Source organism: Bidens hawaiensis, unplaced genomic scaffold (assembly GCF_021521415.1).
Source record: "Bidens hawaiensis isolate Kalapana, Puna unplaced genomic scaffold, B.hawaiensis_p1.1 tig00035135_1, whole genome shotgun sequence".
NCBI lineage: Eukaryota > Viridiplantae > Streptophyta > Magnoliopsida > Asterales > Asteraceae > Bidens > Bidens hawaiensis.
This window is the reverse complement of record NW_027496124.1, coordinates 44,818-64,618: the sequence shown is the minus strand read 5'-3', so window position 1 is coordinate 64,618 and position 19,801 is coordinate 44,818. Positions and strand designations below refer to the sequence as shown.

The following is a 19,801-nucleotide window of genomic DNA, read 5'->3' as shown; positions in this document are numbered from 1 at the left end:
AATATATACTTATATTCAAGAGCAATCTAGTCTGATTCTCACGCCGGAGGGTGGTCACAAGGAGGAACCCCCCCCCCCCTTCTCAGTGACGAGCTCACGGTGTCTGTTTTGCAGGTTATCAGAAGAACCATCTTTGCCGGATCTAACCCCTCGTGGGAAACATCTATTTAACCCCCATATTATCCGTAATCTGCCCGGGGTCGATTAGTGTTTCTTCAGTACATATCTCCAACCCCTCTCAAGTGTAATAAAAGTTAAAGCTACATCGTTACTGATTAAATTATGTAAGAAAAAAAAACGATAAACAACCCATCGTATTTACATTCATAACTATACACCTAAATTACACAGTTTTATACCACCATGGGACTTTAACCCTCACAATTTGAAAAGGCTGTAAAGAGCAAAGGTGCATAATCCACCTGTTTGCAGCACTTCTATCTTTTATAAATATAATACTGTTTCATAGTTATAAAACCTAATCCACCAGGCCCTCCTTTCCACCAATTAACTATAACAGCCAAGGTGTAAAGAGCAAAAGCCAAAGATACAAGACAACAAATGTGACACTGGCAAAGTTCACAAAAGCCAAGGATACAAGAGCATCTGGAATTGATGTCTACATGATAAATTGAACTGTAATTATATTATTATTTTATACTTGGTCATATTTTTCTACAATATAACTATCAATAATTATGGCTGACAAGGAGTGCCCACCAGGAAAATACTATTATTAGTCATTAACAATTCCAAGCAACTATGGTTGACAACAAACTTAATTTCAAGACTCGTGAATCTTGCTTTTTTTCATTTCAATCACACAAGCATACAACACACCACTTATAAAACATGAACATTAGCATCCCTTGCATTATTGCATACATTTTATGCTATAATCGATCATATACTTCTTTTCAAATATGAACTTATATCAACCTTACCTGCATTTACTCATTTTCCTTTCATTAACAGCCACATCCATTGCAATTAATCCAAAGTACGCCAAGACAGGGTGCAAAGATACATGCGGGAACAACGTGACGATTTCATACCCTTTTGGAATCGGCGCGGATTGTTCCGTGAACCCATGGTACATCGTTTATTGCAACTCCTCCAAGCCATATCTAGCTGTACTCAACCTGGAAGTCTTGAGTGTAAATTTGGGTATCAAACAGTCACTGTAAACACTCCAAGGATCTCGGATTGCCAAAACCCTGTTCGGAGCATCGATCTTCGTGGGACCCCTTTCATGTTTTGCAGTTATCGCAATAGATTCGTATTTAACGGGTGTGGTAATGCGGTTATGATGGATAATGGGAGTGCAGTCACCGGGTGTTCGAATTCTTGTCTGAATGAGACTGTTGGTGAAAGAAACAACGACTGTTATGGATTTAGTTGTTGCCAGACGACAATTCCTCATTATCTTCAGTCGTACAACATAAATCTGATTGGCTTGGGTGGAGATGGAGGTTGCCAGTTTGCGTTCTTGGTGGACGACGATTCATATCTAAAAGGAAGCTTTTCTGTTCAATCTGTTGCGGCTTATATTCCCATAGCTCTTATGTGGACCTTTCAAAGCAACACGACACTAAACTGCTGCCATGGAGCAGCTGATTACATGAATGTTGAGCTGTATGTGGGTAACGGTATTTCTGTGGCGTCACAGAAATGTTCCCTTCATATAGGCTATAAAGGAAACCCTTACTTATTTGATGGATGTGAAGGTACTACATCTGCATATTTCGATGGGTTTTTATTAATTTATTTAACTTTGTTTCGGTATTTTTACTTATAGTTGTCGTATATTTTTACATGAATGTTGAGCGTGTCTTCACTCTTCCTATTACGACTGTTAAAAACATTCCTCATAGTTGTCGTATGGCTTTTTCCCAAGCCTTAGTGGGTGCTCTGGGTAAGGTGGCGGCTATGCCAGAGTCTGTTGAGGCGTGGGTGAAACTGTTGTTGTTACCACGTTGCACCTTACGAGTTTTCAGACCTTCTAATCGTCAGCAACGCAGGTCTGGCAATAGAAAGTCTGAGCAATGCCGAATTATTCAACGGTCGCTATCCGCTTGGGGTGACCGTGACGGTTTCTTTGAGCTCCTTATATCGCTTTTTAACCAACCCCTAGGAGATGCCCCGGGTGGTGATGCGTTTGTACCCGAGTCTGACAACGCCGGGTTGGGCGCCAATGTTAAACAATGTTTGCGAAAAGTTGCGGACGGGCATTTCACTGCTGCGGTCAAGGTATTATGCTCTTCAGGGGTTGCACCTTTCGGTAAGGATACTTTGAACGCTTTGTTGTCTAAGCATCCCATCATGGCACCTCCGATTATGCCTGCTTCCTTGCTTTCTGAGTCTCCCCTTGTCGTGGACGTTGATAGTGTGCTTGGGTGCATTAAGTCTTTCCCTAAAGGGACTTCGTGTGGGCGGGACGGTTTGCGAGCCCAACACATTTTAGATGCGTTGTGCGGAGAGGGGTCTCCGATTGCGGATGGTTTGCTCAAGGCTATCTCTGCGGTGGTTAATTTATTTTTGGGGGGAAGGTGTCCTAAGGTGTTGGCAGAGTTTGTTGCGTCTGCCCCACTTACGCCGTTGCTTAAACCGGACAATGGGATTAGACCTATTGCCGTTGGGGCCATTTGGAGGCGGTTGGTCTCTAAGGTGGCTATGAGGGGTGTCGGGAAGGAGATGGTTAAATACCTCGGTGACTTTCAATTTGGGGTGGGAGTCCCCAGTGGGGCAGAGGCCGTGCTTCATAGCGCGAACAGGTTTCTAAATCAGTTTCATTCGGATGGGTCATTGGCTATGCTTACTGTTGATTTCTCCAATGCCTTCAACTTAGTTGATAGGACGACCCTTCTACATGAGGTTCGGAGTCGATGTCCTTCCATTTCTCTTTGGGTGGATTTTTTATATGGGCAGTCGGCTAGGTTATATGTGGGTGATACTTTCATTAAATCCACCACTGGGGTTCAACAGGGGGACCCTCTTGGGCCTCTCCTTTTTGCCTTGGCTTTGCACCCACTTGTTCACCAAATCAGAGATCGGTGCAAGCTTCTCTTTCATGCTTGGTACTTGGATGATGGCACGATTATCGGGGATACTAGAGAGGTAGCCAAAGCATTAGATATTATCAGGTCTGAGGGGCCTCGTTTGGGTCTTGAATTAAACGTTAAGAAAACAGAGTTATTTTGGCCAACATGCAATGGGGTGAAGGCACAGGAGGGGTTGTTCCCTTGCGGGATTGGAAGGCCGGTGCTTGGCGTGAAACTCCTTGGTGGTGCTGTAAGCCAGGATGCGGGGTTTATCAGCAGTTTGGCTATGAAAAGGGCATCTAGCGCGGTGGAACTGATGAGCTGTCTCCCAAGACTTCGGGATCCTCAATGCGAGCTTCTTTAGCTTCGCTCATGTATGGGAGTCGCCAAGCTTTTGTTCGGTTTGAGAACATGCCAACCTATGTATGTGGGGGAAGCTGTTTCTATATTTGACAATGGTCTTCGGAGGGCGATTGAGGACATCGTGGTTTGTGGAGGTCTGTTCTTTGGGGATCTCCAATGGAGGTTGGCATCACTTCCGATCCGTTATGAGGGGTTGGGTCTCTGTTCGGCCGAGGATGTATCTACATATGCTTTTGTGGCTTCGAGAGCACAGTCGTGGTGTTTGCAAGACCATATTCTTCGGGGTTGTGATATTTATGGGTTGGACTCTGATTATGGGTGTGCGATGGATCGTTTACGTACTTCACTTCCAGATTTTGATCTTAGCGGGTTCTCTAATAAGGACACCGCCCCCCCTAAAGCCCAACATGTTGTGGCGAGTGCCTTATTTAGTGGAATCGTCAAGAGTTTAGAAGTGAAGTTTGATCTATCCCCTCGCCAAAAGGCGGTGTTTGAATGCCTTCGGGCTCCTCGGGCTCAGGATTTTCTAACGGCCATCCCCATTGAAGGATTAGGCCAACGTATGTCGGGTTTGGAGTATCGGGCTATCCTTAAGTACCGGTTAATGATCCCTATGTTCCCGACGGATGAACCTTGCCCAATTTGTCGCAAGGTCTGTTTGGATTCTTTTGGTGACCATGCGGTGCATTGCAAAGAATTGCCTGGCTTTAAATACAGACATGATCTGGTTAGGGATGTTCTATGTGATGTTCTTAAACGGGCAGGGATTTCTGCTAAAAAGGAGGCCCCTGTTAACTTTCTCACGGATCCTATTGAAGGGAGGTCTACTTTACGACCAGCTGATATTCTTGTGTTCGGGTGGGCAGGGGGGAAACACGCCTGTGTGGATCTTACAGGAGTGTCTCCTCTTGTTGGGCTCAGGGACCGTGGGTTTGTTGTGGGTCAGGCTGCGTTGAAGGCTGAATCGGGCAAAGTTGTTAAACACGAGAAAGCTTGTTTAGATAATCAACATGTCTTTCTACCATTTGCCTTTGATACATTTGGTTTTCTGGCTCCAGAGGCTGTGAAATTTTTGAGTAGGGTTCAGCGCGTCGTACACGGAACCTCTTCAGCTTCTAGGTCCCAAAGCTTCGTTTTTAGCAGGATTGGCTTTGCTGTTCAAAAGGGGGTTGCGGCGCAGCTTGTTGCCCGTTTGCCTGCCACTTTATTGTAATCGTTTTATAGTAAATTATATAAAACTTCGATTTGATTAAAAAAAAAAAAAAAAAAAAAAAAAAAAAAAAAAAAAAAAACTTATATGTATATGATGTGTGTCTAGCAATTGAAGACTGTGCAAGCTGCCCTGAGTCCTTGTGTAACTATGATGTAATCTACATTGGCGATGGGTCGAGAGCTAAAATAAAAAACTTCACTTGCAAACCTAACCTTTCTCGAACAAGTTTGGGGATGAAATCGGGTGTTATTCTAGGTAAAACATATTCGGTCTCTTTATATATGTGGTACATGATTAAAAGACAAATGAACTTCAAAAATTCAGTGACAAATTTTATTCTGAGTGGTAATTGGTAAGTGCTAAATCGAAATAGGGGTGACAAATGGGTTGGGTTGGGTCGAAACGGGTCATGGGTCTGAACGGGTTATGGCCAAAACGGGTTAGGGTTGGAATTGGTCAACTAAAAATAGGGTTGTTTTGGTTCGGGTCGGAACGGGCTAGGATCAACAGGTTCAGGCTAGACGTGTCTGGGTCAAAATGGGTCAAGGCCAGAACGGGTCAAAATGGGTTTTGAATCATTTTTTTCAAGAACGAGGACAGCGAGGGAAACGTTTTAGCTTTTTTTACATTTTCGTTTTTGATTTATATTTTGAGTTATGAATTTTTTATTAATTTTTTTTAGAGATTTTTATTAACATCAAAAACCCCTTAAGAAAAATTCAAAAAAATAATTAAAAAAATCATAACTCAAAATATAAATGAAAAATGTAAAAAAAAACTAAAACGTTTCCCCCGTTATCTTTGTTCCACCAAAAAAAATAAATAAATAAAAAATAAAAAACCGAGAAATTAACTGAAACCAAAAAGTCGACGAAAACGAACCAAAAACCAAAGTTGAACCAAATTGGTCGAAACCGAAAAAATCGATCAAAACGAGACTAAAAAACTAAAACCAAACAAAAATGAAATTAAAAAAACCGACCAAAACGAAACAAAAAACCGAAAAACGAATCCGAAACCAACTAAAAACAAACAAAAGAAACAAAAACCCAACCCGTCCAGTGCTCCGAACCCGACCAAAAAGAAACAAAGGAAACCGTAACCCAACCCGTCCGGTGCGAAAACTCGTGTCGGCTTGAAACCTAATCTGAGCCAAAACCAAAACCAAACTTGTTCCAATCCAAAACCTGTTTCAACCCGAGCCTGCCACTTTTCCATAAGACACTAACCTACATCGACCCATTTATTTAAATTTGTCAACCCATTTTGACCCGAAAATAGAAATGTGGAATTTCAAGTGACCCATTTTAACCCATTTAGTTCAAATCTATGACCCAAACCAACCTATATGATTTTTAAAACAATCCAAATTAACCCTTTTAAAATGGTTTGGGTCAAGATTGACACTTCTAATCGAAATACAAGATTAGGTTGGTATTGCCTTTAAACTTCAAATGTCATGCATGGTGAACACAACACCAACAAATTTGTTAATGTGAATCCAAATTTTAAAGTTCATATCAGGTAGAAAGGAAATTATTAAATATTTTAAAGGAGTAATTTTTAATAATTTATGTTAATAAATAATAATTTTTATAAATTAAGTTTTAAATAGAGTTTGTTACATGTGTAATCCTTTAGTTTAAGTATTGCGCTTTTATGTGAATACCAATACCAATTTAAGTTTTATCTTTATTGTATTACTATTATGTTATTGACCCATGTGTTATATAGGCAGAAATGTAAAATCGTCAATTGAACACATACATAATTTAAAATGGCAAAATATTTTTTAATATGTTTATTAAGACATGAGCATAATTTATAATTTCAAGTCTTATTCAAACGGAAACATAATAATGAAATGTATATACTTTAAAAAATTGCATTATATTGTAGAATGTTTAGCACCAAAATTTTAAGGATTTAACTTCTATTAGTATTGAGATACATATAACGATGAAGTAACTACAAAAAAACATGTTATACATATTTATAAGAAATCGTGAACACATATTGTTTATTATATATCTCTTTAAATTTTAAGAGTATTTTTGTAGTTCAAAGTTGTTAAAAGTGGAAGTGGCCAGCCCAACTTTTGTTGTGTTAGTTTTGATGTACAATATGTTTAACAAAAAAAAAATAACAAAGTATCATAACATCCATTTTGTTTATTATAATTATAACAAATCAAACCAAAACATGAAATTCATATGAAAACTCAAAATCAATCAAGCACAATCAAACAAAACAGGAGATTATGAACATAAAGTGGCACACCAAACTGCAAAAATAGGAAATAAAATGATTGTCAACTTTTATTGATAGTCATTGAAAAACAAACTCTAAATGGGAAATTATCACATCAATGGTGTCACACCATATCAAGAGGTCTGATCGTTTTATAGACAAATTGTTACTAATGTAAGCATTGGAATTTTATTAATAGAGATAAGCTACAATGTTTATACTATGTATTTAAAACAAGGTGCAACTATACAACTATCTCTTTTCTGACAGTGCTGCAATCCCGTATTACGTTATACTAATCTTCTTGGCATCTAATATTCATTTTCATTGTCCGACTTACGCCTCTATCCTTAGTCATGCTCATTACAATGCTAATCCAAATCGCTATCCATGACCAGTTAACTTAATGTCTTGTTTGATATAAATTTCAGATGTCGCATCTTTTGGTGGTGTATAGGTGTCTATCTATGCTTAGTTTCTGTTGAACAAGTGACATTGGTGACACTTAAAAGTTATAGCCGTTAAAGACAAATTTTGCTTTAATAAATAAAGAGAACAGAAAATGCAGAAGAGCGTGAATTTTTGAACTCAAGTTTAAAGAGTAAAAAAATGTTACAAGATAATGGATTGATGATTTATAAGATCATTCCATTCACCTTATAGCATTAGCATTGGTCTTATAACATCAATACTTTCAAAATTTTGAGCAGAAATAGCCAACTCTTTTCAAAGTGGTTGACTTTCCAATTCGCTTTCACTTTATTTAGGTGTTAGCATAAGCATGGGCATACTTTTTTTTACGGTAAGCAGCAATGCACTGTACAAATGGATCAAAAAAACAAAAGAAATGAGGCAAAGAAAGAGATTCTTCAAACGAAATGGTGGTATGCTTTTAAAGCAACAAGAAGAAGCCGACCCGTCTTTAGTTGATAAAACCATACTTTTCACATCACATGAGCTGGAGAAGGCAACAGACAACTTCAATGAAAACAGAATTCTAGGTCGAGGAGGCCAAGGTACAGTGTATAAAGGGATGCTAGTGGATGGAAGAATTGTAGCAATCAAGAAATCAGAAGTTGTAGATGAGAGGCAGTTAGAACATTTCATCAATGAGGTGGTAATTCTATCCCAAATTAATCATAGGAACGTGACCAGACTTTTGGGGTGCTGCTTAGAGACAGACGTCCCTCTACTTGTTTCTGAATTCATTTCAAATGGTACCTTGTATGATCTGCTTCACAAAAGAAGTGATAAGTTTCCATTTTCTTTAGACATGAGATTACAAATAGCTACTGAGGTTGCCGGTGCACTTGCTTACTTGCATTCAGCGAGTTCCATCCCGATATACCATAGGGACATAAAGACTACCAATATACTTTTGGATGACAAATATAGGGCCAAAGTTTCTGACTTTGGCACGTCAAGGTTCGTCTCAACTGAGCAAACTCATGTAACTACCTTAGTCAAAGGTACGTTCGGGTACCTTGATCCTGAGTATTACCAGTCTAGCCAATTTACTGAAAAAAGTGATGTATATAGTTTTGGAGTTGTTTTGGTTGAACTATTAACCAGAGAAAGGTCAATTTTGCATACTAGACTTGGTGAAACTTTAAGTTTGGCTACACACTTTATGTTGGCAATGGAAGAAGGGCGTGTTATGCCACTTTTTGATGCGGAGATTAAAGAGGGTACAACGGATGAACTTCTGACTATAGCTAACCTAGCAATGCGATGCTTAAATCTAAATGGAAGGTATAGGCCAACAATGAAAGAAGTAGCTTCAGAATTAGAAACCATGCGAACATCACGCATTCCCTCTACACTTCAAACTAATATCAGGCCCACGACATATGGAGAGGACTTATCCTTTATAACATATAGTGACACATCATCATTCATAGGTTTCAGTGATAGCATTACTCAATGATGTTAAAAATTTGTCATTCTTTGTGTTATAAATTTGTGTTCTTATATTGACAAGTATGTAATGGAATTACCTTTTTATAATGATAGGTTAAAGCGTAACTTCCATTTTTTCTTAAGCTGCTGCTGCTGCTACTACCATCAATACTTTTTGTAAACAAGATATGATGTTTGACACTAGCATTGATTTTCTATGAGTTGTTCAGCGATGAAGCGGCAATTTCACAAGTTTGCAAACTTATTTTAATTAGAATTATAACTGATAATGTGATATATTAAAGTTTTTGGCACTGAAACTTAATTTGTTATAATTTTTCGTGTTTGCCATATAGTTTAGTTTTGGTACTAGAATTTCAATGAATTTGAATAGTCAGCTCAGTTTTCAACTAAATTTAAAAGTTGTTGAAGATTTTATTACTAAGTATTAGACTTCGAAAACATCTTGGGTTCCTTCGCATGATCTGAACAAAATTAACAATTATAGATAGTAGTACCGAGTATGAGATTTATTGTGGAGAAATTTCAGTTTTGAATTAGCGTGTTCTTTAAGGAATAAGTATGTGCTCTTAATTTGAATCTCATGTTGAATCTCATGTAGTGTCTTCTCCAACTTCTATATGGTTTTGTAGTGAGTTTTTTCAATCAATAAGATTTTTAACTTATGAACTTATTTATGTAATATATGCTCATCGTCTTTTAGATTATAAAATTATAAGAGCCAAATTCTGAGCTAAATGGTGAGGAGGTCATGGAGAGGCTTGTTGTTCAGATTTAGTCATTAACTAGTATTATCACCCGTGCTTCACAGCGGGCGTAAGGTTTTAATTCGAAACGCGAGCGAAAGCTGTAGTTTTGACCAACATCACATGGAAACGTGTTTGATCAGCTCAAAGTCGCGTGAATCAATAATGTCACACCCCGACCAATGAAGGCGGAAACGTCGAGGCGCGACATGATTGCTCATTGCACAATGACACTATAAAGTTACAATATTTAAACAACTCATTTAAATCCATATCATCATAAATAACACAACAATTGTTCAAACAAAATACCAAATAGATAGATAAACAAATAACTTGTTCTTTTATTTTCTAATATCCTAAAGCCAAGATAATAAGTTTCTTCAAGTAATCCAATCAAGCTAACATCAAACCTGTAACATTGCATAAAATAGAGTTTGTCAACACGAAGGTTGGTGAGCAATTTTCATAGTTTTGGACAATAAGTATATAGTATGAAATCCACAACTAGTATATGAAAACAATAAATAATAGCAACAATTTAGATAATAAAACCGTCAATAAGAATACATTGACGAACCGTCAATAAGAATACATTGACGACAATAATGAAATCGTCAATAAGAATACATTGACGACACCTTTCTATATGGGGATACCATATATACTCGGAATTAACGTATGATCATACTTTGATGAGGCTACCCGCCTTAGCATTCAAGAGGCTACCCGCCTTAGCATTCAAGAATTTGCACATAATCATGTAAAGCATATAACACCAAATCAAGTATTTATTTAAGTAAACATATACAATACGTGTTGTGGTTTAAGACTCAAGTATAAATCATTTGAATTTGAATAAGTATGCAATGCCACCCCCAAAACGAAAGATGGAAAACGGGGGATGAAAAAGTGCTCACATTAACAAGTAACTTGAAAGATAGTGTCGTGAATAATCGGAGAGATCGGTTTAACGAGCAAGACCTATATTAAACGGGTCTTGTGTTAGTAGGTAGGCTTTGAAGGGTTTAAAATAAAATACATGACAAATAAAGTAAATAAATAAAGTTTAGGATTTAAAATGTAAATATTTGAGAAATTAAAGAAACGAGTTTTGTAAAATAAGTTTACTCGAAACCGGGTCTCGGTATTCTATTCATTAGTTTTTTTTCTTTTTTTACTCAACATATGTTAAGTAATAATGTGGGTTAAAATGCGATATTGCAAAACCCTTGGTTATAAGAATACCAAAACGAGGTTTAAACGAGTGTTCGGGTTTGTCGGTTCGAGACTTGATAATTGACCAAGCTCACAGTTAACTTCCCAAAATAATAAATGTTATGAGATAACTCAATAAAATCAAAATAGACTTAACCAAGTATGTAGTTCTATTGTGAAGAACCTTAACGTTCGTTAAGGGAGTATACGACCTTATCGGTTCGAACTTGTTATAAGATCAAGTTGGTTACCGACATGCCAAGTATGTTTAGAAATTAACTAAAATTGATTTAAAATATAATCTTGAAGAAAAATATGAGTTTTGGTGGCTAAAAACACACTTGTGTGTCTTAAGCGAGTGAACTCGGTTTAGTTCGGTTTTTGGTTCGGTCCTTGACTCGGAATAAGACCGACGATGGTTACCACATACCCAATTACCATGGAACTTGTAAAATAACTTATAAATAATAATACTCAAGTTTTACATTCAAAAAGTTAACAATAAAGCTTTTAAACAAAAGTTCGGTTTTTGGTTCGATCCTTGACTCGGAATAAGACCGAGGATGGTTACCACATACCCAATTACCATGGAGCTTGTAAAATAACTTATAAATAATAATACTCAAGTTTTACATTCAAAAAGTTAACAATAATGCTTTTAAACAAAAGTTCGGTTTTTGGTTCGGTTCTCAACTCGGGATGAAACCGAGGCTAGTCACCACATACCCAATACCATGGAACTTGACAAATATGAACAATAAACTAAAATATGTAGAAGTTAAGAAAGTATAACAAGTTATATGGTTAGATTTGTTAAATATATAAACAAGGACTACAAAGTCCTCCATGTAATCTTGCCTTACTAGCCCGACATTTCAACCGGCCGAGACCGGAGAAATGAAAGACCGAAGGTAAACAAGGAGTGTATATTATATATATGTTGTAACATCAGGCTTTAAGTATTGAGAAGTTAGTTAAAATGAAAGATTAGCTTATGAAGAACAACCTTATAATTCAAGAATTTGAGAGAGAAATGAAGAAATGAGCAAGCACAAATGAAGAAGATGGGTGTGTATATATAGGATAAGTTGAATGGGTCTTTCATAAAGGGTGTTTCATGAAAATGGGTTGGTTATAGACCCAAGAAAGCACAAACTACAAATGGGTCCTTCAAGTCTCCATTTTGGTAGTTTTAGTCCCTAGAGTTCGTTTTGAGCGTTTTCAGGGAATTTTAAGAACCGAAAAGGGTGTTTTTTTTATCCAACAACTATAAAACAAATATTTAACATACAATTCATCATTTTGATAATATCGAAAGGTTCGGAATACAAAACGGGTCGGGTTTACATTAAGAATACAAGTATAAAATAACCCGAAATTGACAAATGTCACAAATAACAATTAACTTCTTATATTTTCTCAATAATTAACTTCCTATATTTTGTGCTTGTCAACGTATAAAATTTTGTTCATGAATGCCACTTTCCACACAGAGTGGATGATATGATATATTTGTTATGAATAATAATTATTATGGTTATCAACACCTAAAATAGATTTGGCTTCTTCTCCAAATTTTCTCATTCTTATATAATATTCTATTGTATCTCATTGTATTCTACAATTGATTAATGAAATCTCCATATTTCTCCCTACATCTCTTTCTCACATGTTAGGCTATTAGGCTAGTTGCATAACACGTTATCAGTACGAGTGTGCTCATTAAAAAATCTTACTTTTGTAGCCTCCACCAAAACCAACCGTATATCAAAACTTGTTTGTTCAAGAAGTGCAATCGAGGGCTGATTCGATATTTGAGAAACATCTTCCATAGCAATGGAATTTTTCCCAATAATCTTAAGCTCCAAACCAGGTATTATAAACGACTTCTTCCTTTATGTTAGTATTAATATATGTTTTACACTTATTTTGCATACAACCAAGAAAAGGGTTGTTTTTTTTATGTTTGCTATATGTATAAATAATGTTTCAGTCTTGTAATAGTTTATAATAAATTAAATAGTATATTTATTTGGTCAAATACGAACAGAAATCACAACCAAATTTTGTGACATAAACTTTTGATTATTTAAATTAATTAAACGAAACGTTTTTAATATCTATTTGGAGAGAAAAAAAAAGTTAACTAAAATTCCTTTTATTTGGAGATCATAAAGGAGGCGACATTGAATCTGTTTGATTAAATGGACTTACACTAATTTTTGTTTTTGTAAATCTCTAAACCAAATTAAATTAATGAGTTTTCCTTGTTATAAATTTTTTGTGTATTCTAATTCTTTTAATCAATTTAACCAATAGAAGGAAGTTAATGATTTTATTACAGTTTATAATCACAAGACAATTTTATAAATAAGGAATGTGATTTTGCTACATATAAGGAAATATGGTCCTATATGAAAAAGATTCATTGATGATATCTTTCTATAAGCCTTTCTTTATTCAAAAATCCTTTGAATACGATAAAAAAAATATAGCTTTTTTTAAACTAACTACTTTTAAGGCATTAGTTAAGTATCACTCTCTCACATAACCTAAATTAAGAGCATTATGTTGTTTTGAGTGAAATTTCAGTTTATATATGTGAATTATATAAATACTTAAACACATGATATATATATATATATATATATATATATATATATATATATACCAAAAGATATGTTTATAATTTAATATTAACCTTCTCATGATATCTATGTATTAAATCCAATATGTTACTAAAATAACATGGGTATATTTATATTTGTAATATATGCAAAATGTATACTTGTGAATGATTATATTATCATAGGACAATAGGACAATTCATTTGTTTGTAAGTAATGAAAAAAATAAATATTTTATTTCATATAGTTTTATTATAACTAATTATATGATTATATGTACGGTATAAGTTGACATTGTGTATACTTGTGTTCTGTATGCTATCATAGGTTTATACATAAAACAATTGTTTTATTATTGTTGTATAAGTTATTCCAATAGTTATATGCATATGAACTATGTATTTGTATACACGTGACATAAATTGTGTTTTATATATTTGCTTCTGGTTGATTGAAAAAGCATAATGACAACTAATACATATAACTTTTATGATGCTATTGTATAATGTTGAAAAAAACTATATAATTTATCTTTGTTGTGTATTATCATATGCACTCCCATAAAAGTATATAAATATGCTAATATATGAATGCTGAAGTGCCATACTTGGATAAATCTCATTATACGTTTATATGAGGTCATAACATTTTAAACCAATGGTCATGTAACTATTTCACATTTTATATCATGTGATCAGAAAGTTTATAAAGAAAAGACAGAATTACAATTTTTGTTCTTTAAACATTGCTAACTTATGGACCGGGTTCTTTAAAAAGTTTACTTTCATTTGTTGTTCTTTATACGATAAAATATCTCGCTTTTAGTCCTTTACACTAACGATCATCCAAAAAGTCAGTTAAGTTATGACACGTGAGGGCAAATTGGTAATTTCAACCCTTTATTATAAAAAAACTACTAATTTAAATTTAAAATAGTATTATTAAAATAAATAAAAAAACCTATTAAATATCTATAGTTTCCCCTCTTTCTACTCTTATCCTTTCTCTCTCACAAGATACACCACAGTCACCGTCACCCACTCCGGCTATCATCACCACCTCGTTCTCCACCACCAGCATAACGGTTCGAAAAACCTCTTCTTCTTATTTGTTCCATTCCCCATATTCCGTCTTCATCGCCACCGTCAAACAGAGCACATCAAAATACACCACCGCCACCCGAGAAATCAATCTCTCTTTCTCCACTTTCCTCTCCGCCGCTGACGAATCCTCGGAATTTGCCGCCATCAATTTCCAAGATTTGTAAAATAAGTGGATAATGGAAGTGGGTTTTTAAGTCTTGGTGGTTGAGTGTGACATGGTGCCGGTTGCCTAAGGGGAGGTAATGGTGGTGGTTGCTGAGGAGGTGGCGTTTGGGTGTAGCGTGAAATGCCGATGGCACCTACAATCACCGTTAGCCGCCACCTGGAATCAACGTTGGCATTCAATAGTAGAAACGTCGTTGCTTATGGTGGAAGAAAGGGTTGTGGCAGCTGAAAACCAAAGGATTAAGTGTTTAACGGAAATAAAAGGGTGAAAATCGCTGTAACTCCGATTCAAATCTGCTCACCGGAAAATGAGTTGCAGGTTTCCGGCGAGTACCGATCTAGCTTTCTCACTCTCCTTTTGTTCAGATATCTTCAAATTAGACCCTTATAAGTCACGATTTGCAGGTTTTATTTTGGAAAGAGGGTCCGATTTGAAACTGGAGAGAATTGGCCGGATATGATGAAGAGGAAGAAACATATGGCAGTGAAGGGAAAGGGAAGGATTACGTTTAGTGTATTAGCCCCACTAATTAAAAGATATTAATTTAGATTTTCTTTTATGTTAGTTTTATATTTTAAATTGATAGCCTTTTATAAATTAATATATATTATTATATTTCTTAATAATAAATAATTGAAATTACTTTTTTACCCTCACATGCCTAGCACATGTCAGGACTTAACTGAGAATATGGATGCACGTTAAGTTAAAGGACTAAAAGCGAGACATTTTATCGTATAAAGGACAACGAATGAAAATAAACTTTTTAAAGGACCCGGTCCATAAATTAGCAATGTTTAAAGGACAAAAATTGTAGTTCTGTCTAAAGAAAATTTGGATAATACAATTTGCATAGGCAATATCTCAAATATGCTCATGGGTAGCAATAGTATTGAAAGAGTATAAATATGCATTGATATGACAATCAAAGGGTCATACTCCCTAATCTTATTATTAATTATAGGTCATTCGATTTAAGATCTTACACTCGAAGTGTCATGTAATTACCTCTCTATAAGCATTATATGAAGAGAATATTAATTATGAGAAAAAACTGGATAAGGCAATTTTTTCCACTTCTCAAACCACAAACATGCTCTTGAAGTAGAATATCATTAAAACGTATGAAAGATTTGAAGTGACTTTGTATCCGTGTCCTAGAAAGATATGAATAAACCATGAAAATGGTTTTGTTTTATATCATTTCCTGAAGTGAAAGTGACTGTGTATTGATCATTGCATCGCGGACATAAATGAAAAGTTTTAACGATGATTATACTAATAACGAGATCAACCATCCGAATGATAATAATGATCATGCTAATAATGAGATCGACCACTAGAAGTGGCAAAGAGATTGATTATATATGAGAACAAAATATGAAAATACAAAAAATGTAACATGATCGTCTGAAACAATAATACACTATTCTCTCATATTTTTTTTGTATTGTGTTAAATAAGCGTAACACATATACGATCATAGGTAAAGTATAGAATGAAAACCCACTTGAGTTGTGAAAACCCGCGAAAACCCTATGTAACATCGTTTTTTTTTATTATTTTTTTTGTTACATGTAATATACGTTGTAACATTTAATACAAAACATCGAAACATTAAAAAAAATTGTTTTGCTATTTTTTAACATTTTTTTACTAATTTTTTTATATGTTTTTAGGAGAGAGAAAAAGTTATATTTATGTTATCATTTTTTATTAACTTTAATTATGGACCACAAGATTTAATCTTTAATTAAAAACATGTGGTTGAGAATGAGTTTCTAGAGTTTTCACAACTCAAGTTGGTTTTTGTTTTAACCTAACCCTACGATCATAAACCTGAAGTTTATGAATCATGGTTATCTAAAGGCATGGCCGGTTAGATCACACCGAGTTAATAATGTGAAATTTAGTGAAAAACTAAAAGATTCTTCCTCATAATTATACATGTCATATTGCTCTCAAGAGAAATTATTTATGTACCAACTAAAGAAGGGTGTGAATCCCTAAATGTTATGGAATGAGAAAGGGATACACATATCCTAACATGATACCATTTAGTGTTTTAAAATCGATGCATCGTCTAAATGGTTATCAATTTCACAACATGAAGTTTGTGTGATATGTGGCTTAGCTAATGAGATAGTAAGCACCATATTCTAGATTTTCATATTTATTTTGGTAAATCACTATTAATAGATGAATTGATTTTGTTGAGACGATCATCAAACGTCTACAATTAATTGCAATGTTAATGATCATGAGAGCAAAGGTTCATGTTTTATTTGGGTATTTGTCATTTTACATGCATTCACATCGAGCCAACAAGCTATGATACTTCCTCCCCATTGCAATTGGTTTTGGTCAGTAGCCAAGTATTTCTCATCTAATGTTTCGTGTGTGTTATATATTGAAATTAATCCACCACAAGACACAAAGATGAGACCATAAAGGAAGTTGGGAATTTATGTCGGTATTATATATTATCTATGATTAAAGAGTTAGATCTATTAATGAGATATTTGTTTATAGCTCACTGGTTTTCACTTTAGTGAATCAACATTCCCAACATTAGGAGAAGATATAAAGCAGTTGAAAAACGAATTTAGTTGGAATGAATTATCATTGATCCTCAAATTAAATTATATGAACTAAAAGTTCAAAGAATAATTCATGTATAAAGATTAACGAATCAATTACCAGACGATTCACTGACCAAAACAATATGTCTAGCTAAGACATCTATAACAACTGCTTATGCTCCAATTAATATAAACGTCCTGGAAGGACAACCATACATTGGTAATGATTAGTGAGTCTAAGGCACGCCTGAAGCGTGGTAGACTAGTCGATTCCAAGAATAATGATTCCTCAAAAATTGGAGCAATTAATAAAGATGGTCAAGTCGAGGTACAGTAGAAAGGTCTCTTGAAAGACAATAGACATGACGGTTCTTGAAGAACCTAAGGTACCTGAAAACAAAGAGCTCTCAATAAATATATGTTATCATGTCTATGAGATATATGGAATCGAAATAAAATCGTCGTCATTATACTTTTGTATACAAGATAGCGCTTAAAATTATGGAATGATGAGGATCAAGATTTAAGATCTGCCTATAAATAAAAACATATTAATGATTGGCCAAAGTGGAAAGACGCAAATATGGCAGAGTTAAATTCTCTAAATAACAGAAAGTTTTTCAGACCAATAGTTCGTACAATAGAACTTGTAAAATGTGTTAGATACAAACGGGTCTTTTATGTGAGTTAAGAAAATTCAATTAAGTGATATAAGGCAAAATTGATGGCACAAGAATTTTGCAAAGATCCATGATTATTTTGAGGAGACACATTCTCCAATGGTGGAAGCAATTACTTTCTGATACCTAAATAGTCTGGTAATACGAATAGAGAATTGATATGCGTCTAATAAATATTGTGATTCAGTTGATACTGAAAGTTTACATGAAAGTCTATTAAGGATTTGAATTATCATGTAAATTATGTTCTAGAGACCACTATGACTCATGTTGTATACATATTCATATTTGAATACGTTATGATTACTTTATCTTACTATACTAATAAAAGAGAATACTGGTTGCCACATGTCAGTCTCATATTTATTCTTGACCATTTTTTCCCTCCTAAATTCTAATCTCCAATCTCCTTAATTCTAGATATTTATGGTAATTATATTAATGTTTGACAATTTAAGATTGTTATTTATTTTAAGAAACTGTTAAAAAGCAAAATCAAATATAAATGGTTTTAAATTTTACATATCATACACCAGTTGAATAAAACAATATTTGAGAACTACTACCAATAGTCAAACAAAAAACTTAATTAAATTAATAATAACTCCATCTACTGTGTTTAATTATACGTATATATAAAGTAATAAGGATAATTAACTGAGTAGAAATATCCATAAACAAGAAAAAAGTTTATATTCTTCATTTTTTTATATTTACATTCTATTTACAAATATATAAAATACTTTATTATAAAAGAAAATTTTCTAATTTTTGTTCTAAATTGAGCTTAAAATTATATTGAAAATAAGAGATTTTTTTGAAGCCCACTAATTTCTTTCTTGTCAATAAATTTACATTTTCACCTAAGTAAAAAAAAATAAAGAAACTCAGCTAAATAAAAAAGATAACAAAATTTCCTATAATTATCGGGTAATTTCAATATCATTTTGAACGAGGATGAAGATTTGTAACTTAATAATGGAACTAATTTATTAAAGAAAAAAAATTAGTTTGATGATTAATTTAATTTGTTGTCGTTAAATAAGGTGGTGGGCGTTTTTGTAGGCTTGCTTAAATTAAATTTGTAAATCAATCAAAATAAATTTATAAATCATGCATGAAATTTGAATTCATATCAAAATTATCCACCAATCAATATTAGTTAACTTCAATCAATGATTTCATCTCTAATTCAATGCAAATTTGTTCATCTTCATAAATAAGTTAATACAAAATTTTATGCAAGAGATTTTCTCGAATTTGTAAATTTTATATTTTAAACTTCTTATCTATATATTAGACTTATCTTTTACCTTTAATTAGTGTTGTTTCTTTCTTTCAAATGATTTATCTTATTGATTTTAAAATTTGAAAAATCTCGTGTATTACTCGGGTTCTAAAACTAGTATGTTAAATATAACTGGAACTCCTGAAGAGTTCCTAGCATGTGAATGCTTAAAAGGTTAATTGAAACATCTTAAGGATGTAATTTTTATGCACCAATAAGCATACATAGAAGAAATTGTACCTAATGATTATCGTATCTTAATAAACAAAGAATGGTACAATATGGTTTTTGATATATGATATATAAATTGATGTGTCAAATGAGCAAGTTCATGTAGCAAAACTCATGAGGAGTGAATGCACATCAATAATTGGTTAAGATGGAAAGAATTTTGTGATGGATTGAAAACGTCTAAGCATCAACATGAAAGCATCAATAAATGTTCTACAAGGTTAAGATATTGCATATGAACTAATATAGTCGGATTGAACGTGATACAATCAAGAAATACATTTTGATAAAGAGGGAGATAAATTGGATGTAATTAGCTATACTTTTATCAAAATTTACTTTTAAAAGTTCATATAATCACAGTTTGCAGTGA

At 34.0% G+C, this 19,801-nt stretch overlaps 1 pseudogene; it reads left to right on the top strand.

The window, feature by feature from the left end:
* The first annotated feature begins 923 nt into the window (after positions 1-923).
* Positions 924-8,794, top strand: LOC143587101 (wall-associated receptor kinase-like 22; annotated as a pseudogene).
* The last annotated feature ends 11,007 nt before the right edge of the window (positions 8,795-19,801 follow it).